Source organism: Triticum urartu, chromosome 1A (genome assembly GCF_056163025.1).
Source record: "Triticum urartu cultivar PI428250 chromosome 1A, HENAU_Tu73, whole genome shotgun sequence".
NCBI classification, from domain to species: Eukaryota; Viridiplantae; Streptophyta; class Magnoliopsida; order Poales; family Poaceae; genus Triticum; species Triticum urartu.
Genome location: NC_141873.1, coordinates 403,252,055 through 403,259,728, shown reverse-complemented (window position 1 = coordinate 403,259,728; position 7,674 = coordinate 403,252,055).

Genomic DNA, 7,674 nt, shown 5'->3' with positions numbered 1-7,674 from the left:
GCACTTTATTACTAGCGTTACCAGTAACGCCCTGCCTTAATGTACATTGAACCCTTTGTAACGTGGGCTGGCCGGGGTCCTGGGCACTCTATATAAGCCACCCCCCTCCTCCGAGACAAGGGTTCGCACCTCTGTAATTCATACTCACCTAATCTAGTCGACCGCCTCCGGGCTCCGAGATGTAGGGCTATTACTTCCTCCGAGAAGGGCCTGAACTCGTAAACCTTGCGTTCCTACAACTTCTCCATAGCTAAGATCTTGCCTCTCCTACTTACCCCCCTACACTACTGTCAGACTTAGAACCACGATAGCGGACGCAGGAGGCTGGGGTGGAGAGGGTGTTTTGGCACCCCTGGAGTACGAATGGGGAAATGGAGGGAGAGAGGAAGGGGGGAACCATGTCTTCTGGGGGCGCTTTTCTCAAATGGGAGGAAATTTACAAACTTAGCTCCCGTTTAAAATTTCCTACATCACAGCAATATTAGTCGGTTGGGGATAGGATGATAATCTCGCATACACCGAATATTTGCCAACGAGAGTTTGTTTTTGGCACTCATCGTGTATGAATCGGGGAGGGAGTCATTTTTGACCGAGGAGTCATTTCCAGGTGAGAGGCGGTTATGTCACGTTTGAGTGAAATTACAAACCTACCCCTATCAAAACCTAAAGAAATCGAGCCGATAGGCTTTGCGTGGCAGGGATAGGCAGTAATTTCCATCTCGCAAATTTTGGTTTTGGGCGGTTACTGTGACTTTCCCCGCTTCATTCAAATTTTTGTAGAGCAAGAGTGCACGTTTACCGTGCCAACTCAATTCGAATCCAGTTTGTATTCTATTTTTGTTCGGGCAGGATCCATTTTTGATTGGAATAAAATTCTATATACATCATTTTATATATATACTTTCAAAAGCACAACACCCTTTATACATAAATATGGTTTACAAATGGCATGATCTCAGATTCATAAGGTTGTATCCATCTTAATTTGGATTTTTAAATATTTGAAACCACTTTATGTTGAAATCCAATGTATGCATTCCTCGCTAACTGTCTCCAATTAATGTGTGTTTCATGTGGGTTTTTATTTTTTTACTTCTCAAACATGTATGATGTGTTTCACACATGCAACATATAATGTAATCCTGTTTAGAGATTAATTGCATATAAACCATGCATTGTCTCTAATTAAAGAATCTATGGATCACTAATATTGATAAACTATATAACATTACACGTGTCCCCAAATTCAAATGAATATGCATGTTTGATACACCAATTTGCGTTATGATATTATCGATGTCGTGATCTCCAGTTTAAATATTTGAATCCCCTTTAATCCAGATATTCGTCTCATATAGCTATCACTCATGCTTATATAGGAGTATCTCTCTAGACCTATACGCGTTCATCGTCTCTGGGGTATCTCTCATGCTACCTATATGTCAACAATGATCTTTTATCTTCGTAACACACTGACGGTACTCTTTACCTCGACCTCCATCACTCTATCTCTCTCTAAGTATATCCCGCTCCCTGCTATGTGTCTCTAACTATGATTCTCCATGTGAAATCTCTTTCTCTCACACAAACACAAACTTCGTCTCCCGGGGTCTCATTTCTCTCTACTATTCCCCTGTATGCCACTCGCACACACCCTCTCACACAGAGATATCTTTCGCTCCTTAGGTATGAGAAGCCACGACTCTTCCTCTTAAATATCTCTTTCTCACAAACAAACACAAACTCTGTCTCGCAGGGTCTCATATCTCTCCACCATTCTCTTGTATGTCGCACACACACACTCTCTCTCCCTAGAGATATCTTGCGTTCCCTCATATGTCTCTCTAGCTATCACTATCATTCTGAAATATCTTTCTCTCTCGCAGATAGAAAACTCTGTCTCTTGGGATCTCATTTCTCTCTGATATTTGTTTGTATGTGAGTCACATGCACCCTTTCTCCATCTCTCTCACACCCACACACATAACTCAGCCTTCTGATCCACTCGACTCCTATCTCTAACGCACACTAGCTGGCATCTTTATCTTTCTATTTATCTGTTTCTCCATCAACCTTCTTTCTCGCCCTCACTCTTGCTTCCTATCACGCACACTATGTATGTTTCTCTCTACATGCAGTCAAGTGCCCTCTTTTTATCTTCCTCTCACACACACATAACTTCACCCTCTGAACCACCCGGCGGTCATCTCCAACACTCAAACTAGCCGATGTCCCTCTAGCTAGCATTTCCATCTCTATATCTATCTGTAGTTTCTCCGTCAACATTTCTTTCTCGCACACACTCTTGCTTCCTATCACCCACACTATATATGTCTCTCCATACATGCATTTATAGGTTGATCTCTTTTGCACAATCGTTGTGTCTCACTCCCTCTGCTCGCCATAGATGCATGCTCCAGCACACACCACTATCTCTTAAAGATAAAAACACATGCTCAATTGTCGGGCCTTCTTCCCTGCACTCTCACATGCATGCATATTGTCATACCGATCCGTCTCTCCCATGTCGTTGATCTTATGACTTATGTATTCTTTCTTTTATTTCAATCATGCGCGCGCACACACACACATCCACCTATACATGTATACCTCTTGCACATGCACGTTCAAGGTCTCTATGTCTCCATACGTAGTTAATTACTCTCAACCCTAACGCCACATCGAATCATTCTCTTCTTGTGTGCACATAACTTCCGTCTAGATGGGTAAAACACACACTCACACTTAACAATCTCCTTCTAGCTACCCCCCTCTCACTCTTCCCCTATATCCCCGAAACTAATAAGACCATCCCTTCGTTTAATTCCCGCCTACATGCACCATCGATATATAGTAGTCTTCCTCGGTGTCTCTCAAACAAACAAGTTCTCTCGATGTCGACTCCTCTCACACGCACACACCTTCTCTTCCCTCTCTACGGGCCTTTTCTCTCTCGCACCCCATCGTTGGTGGCCTCTGCCATATACATCACCTCTCTATGATGAAGCCACGCACACTTAAATTACATCCGTCACCGAGGACCCCGTGTCACACACACACCCCACACCCCCCCCACACACACGCATGCACCCACCCACCCACCCCACTCCCACACACACTAAGACTCCATCTCACACACACACATGCACACCCACCCACCCACCCCCAGACACACACGCACACACTAAGACTCCATCTCACACGCACATGCTCTAGGCGGAGCATTTGTTCCTACCACCCTTCGTCCAACCTTACCCGTATGATAAACAATCACCTTAATTTCCTTGTATAACATGGACAAATTCTACTTTACGTTAGTAGTTAGCAAACTTATCATCTCTACTCTTATAAAAAAACTGAGTTGGTGATGATGGTGTGCCTGCCATCTTGTAATATAGACCGTCCAATCTATATCTGACAGATAGAAAGCAAACTATGATAATTTTACAAAAGATACCTGCACCTCTGTCCACATCCTTATCTCCCACAACCTCATTGCTGAGCAATTAAAAAAGGAAGTCTCTGGAACAATCTATCTCTCAGAATCTCACACACACACACACACACACACACACACACCAGTTACGTGACACCCACTTAAGCAGACACGTATGTTACAATTTGTGCACCCACGGGTACACGTGATGGTGCGTATTTATTTAAGCCGGACGGTGAACCCAAACATTAGCTGCATTCATTCCCCTCCCGCTGCCTCTTCTCTGGTCGCCGTCACCCGGTAGCCATGGCTCGGCCGAAGGTAACGACATACGCCATACTACCGCCGGAGCCGCGCTTTAATCTAGAAATTTTAGTGGTCATGCATGCATCTTTTTGTGCTAGCACTCCTATATAAGGGTTGATCGGTCGCTTCCGACGGACGTGTGTGGGCGATGGAAGAGGAAGGAGAAGGGAAGCGGGTTGTGGAGTAATGTTTTTACCATAATTTCTTAGGAAACTGAGTGCAATAATTGAGTAATTTTGCAAACTACCAGTACTACACCTGAAATGGTTCAAAACCAATACTCCCTTGCCAGCGCATGCTTCCCGCATGAAACGGTCAGCGTCGCCCCGGAGCATCAGTGCCACATTAATTCCCGGCTAGAGCGGAGGCGACCTCTCACTGGCGCCAACTTTGAAGTAGCGCGAGGCCGAGAGAGCGTCGCTTCCCGATGCACGCGACTGCACCACGTCGAGGCTGGCCATAGTTTGGATGAGTCTCCATCGTGGGGAGCCACACTAACTGCGATGATATGGATCGTTCCATCTATGAAGAACACGTGGGACTGGAACTACGAGACGGACATGTACCCAGGAGTGGACGTACGAACCTGAGTAATGTAGCGCAGTAAGTGAAGTGGAAAGGCACAAATAGTATGAACATGCGTGGCATATAGGCATTTGTCTACTACGTACCACTAAATGTTGTACGTGCAATGCACGGTGATGTTATGGAGTACGTGCCTAAGTACTCTATTACTACTATATTAGTTGGAGGCACATATTTGGTTTTATATTTGTTTACGTGTATGCCCCGAGACCTTCCAACTAGACGTGTATTTCTCTCTGGGTCGCACTTTGTATCTTTCATACCACTAGTACTATTACGTGTAGTCTCCGACCCAGAACTGGAAGAAGTGGAGACGCTATACCACGTTGTTCATGTCCCACTCCTTTCGCTGACGTGTGGGACATCCAGCACGTGCCGTGTTTGGCACTCCTTCGTCGTAAGAGTTGAAATGCTAGCATTCATTAGAAAAAAATATATAAATCAGCAGTGATACTATACCATGCTGTTTCCTTGCTCCTCGATATCGGAAAGAATACTTCCGTTCGCCAACATGTGGGACATCAACCATCCTGGTCCACTTGCCATGCACGCAGAACTCCAAGGGAGAGTCACCCCGGTCGTCGCACCGCAGTAATAATGACTAATGAGCCGTCAAATCACAAGCCCAACCTTTCCCAGTGTGAAGTTGCTCGGACGAAGGAACCATCATGACTTCATTGAATTCCGCTTCTTGAAGAAAACTACTATACCAGCAGTACTGCTAGCTACAATAGTTACTCCAGCAGAGGCCTCCCTTCGTTCATAGCATAGGAATTTTATAGGAATATGAAAATCATACGAAGTGATATGACATGCGTCTCAATTCCTATAGAGAAAGAGATGCCATTTGATGCATAGGATAGGTATTTTCCATTGAGTCTAGGCTAATGTACTGGTAATTTGCTCTAAAAAATATAGTAGTAAATAGTAGTATCGGTGCATGCTCGTACTCAGATACAGACACACACACTAACTACTAGTACTACTACTTCTCACATGCTGGCCACACGCCGTCATTCTCCTTCCTGGCTTTGTCGGCGACACCCCACCGTGCTTGGATCTCTGCCGACCTCTCCACAGCAGCGCTGTAACACCCACAATGCGGCTATATCTCCCACGTGTCGGGGCACGACTTAGAGGCATAGCCGCATGGTAGGTTTGTCGCAAGAGGGGTAATCTTCACACAATCCCATGTACTGAATAAGAAAGGGATAAAGAGTTGGCTTACAATCGCCACTTCACACAAATACAAGTTAAACATACATCATCCAGAATACAATCAAGGTCCGACTACGGAACCAAAATAAAAGAAGATAACCCCAATTGCTAGATCCCCGATCGTCCCAACTGGGCACCACTACTGATCAACCGGAAAAGACACAAAACAACGTTCAAGATCTTCATCGAGCTCCCACTTGAGCTGGGTTGCGCCATCTGCACTGGTATCATCGGCACCTGCAACTGTTTGGAAGTATCTGTGAGTCACGAGGACTCAGCAATCTCACACCCGCGAGATCAAGACTATTTAAGCTTATGGGTAGGAAAGTGTAGTGAGGTGGAGCTGCAGCAAGCACTAAGCATATATGGTGGCTAAGTTACGCAAATAAGAGCAAGAAGAGAAGCAACGCAACGGTCGTGAAGCTACAAGTGATCAAGAAGTGATCCTGAAAACTACTTACGTTCAAACATAACACAAGGAACCCTTTACCAAGTATATAGATGCATTTATTAAAAAAGATATATTGTGATATCCCAACAATATCCATGTTCCAAACATGGAACAAACTTCATCTTCACCTGCAACTAGCAACGCTATAAGAGGGGCTGAGCAAAAGCGGTAACATAGCCAAACAACGGTTTGCTAGGAAAGGTGGGTTAGAGGCTTGACATGGCAATATGGGAGGCATGAAATAGCAAGTGCTAGGTAGCGCGACATAGCAATAGAGCGAACAACTAGCAAGCAAGGATAGAAGTGATTTCGAGGGTATGGTCATCTTGCCTGCAGTCCCGCAAGGAAGAAGAATGAGTCCATGAAGAAGGCAAACAGACGTATTCGAACGGATCCTCACAAACGCGACGTTATCGGAACTAACCCGAAGAAGCAACACCGGAAAGAAGTAAACAACATAGTAAACAACCATCACATATTCATGGCATGATGCATAACCAAGTATGATGCATGTCCAGTTTAATGAGGCATGGCATGGCAAAGTGCACAACCAACACTACAAATTAAGTGGAGCTCAATATGCAACGAGTTGCATATTGACGAAACACAACATCAATTATTTAGTTCTCTCTCGTTTATGTACCCAACAATATTAAATGTTGGTTAGCATGGCAAGAGGTGAAGCATAACAAAACTACCTATCTAGCAACAAGTCCGGAAACTCCTCATGTGCATATTTTAGGTTTGGTACTTGTCGTGGAATTGTCACGGCAGATGTCCTCGTGAAAGGACTTAGTCGTGAGGCCAACGCATATTTGTAGTAACTTGAGAGGGGTTGAACGGGACGAGAGATGCGAGGCTTTTACCAAAGGTTCAGCCCCTCACGGTGGAGGTAAAAGCCTACACCCTGCTTCATTGATATCGATGATGATGATCTCGAATACAAGGGAGCTCTATCTTGAGAGCTATTGAGTTGTCTGTCTAAACCTAACTTGTCCAAAAAACCCTTCCTCTTGGGGTGCCCTTCCCCTCCTTATATAAGTTAGAGGGGCGGGTTACATGTGGAGTCCTATTAGGATTAGGACTAGTCTACCTTCTAATACAAACCGGATACAAGTCCGGGTCTTAACTCCTTGTAAGGTAAATATTCCTCACACCTTTCCTCTTAAACCGGCCCACCATTAACATAAACCGGCCTTCTGGGCCTTGGGCCTTGTCATTCGTCTAACCCGTCCGCCAGGTCACCAGTGTGTCATAATGTTCCGGCGGGTTGCTTGTAAACCGCCAGGTCAGGGCGGGTCGCCAGTGAATCACCAAGTGTAAACCAGGTCTCAAGTAAACCGCCAAGTCCGGTCAGGTCATATTTCCGGGCGGGTCATACCACGGGGTATATCCCTGGCATTAGCCCTCAGTTTAGCTTGGATTTATCCATGGTAAACTTATGCTGGAAAATAAACACAAGAACAAATTTGACAGGTTGTGCCCCGGGTTAAGAAATTCTTGTAAAGCGGCACCCGAACATCCTTAAGTACTTGTCATTTCCTTCTTCTAGAAAATCCAGGTCAACAGATTAGCTTCATAATCAACTTGCTGCATAAGAAATATTGTAAATCAAGAATCCATTTGAGTCGGCCTTCAATGATCTGACTTGACAAAAATATTGGTCTTTGAAATATTC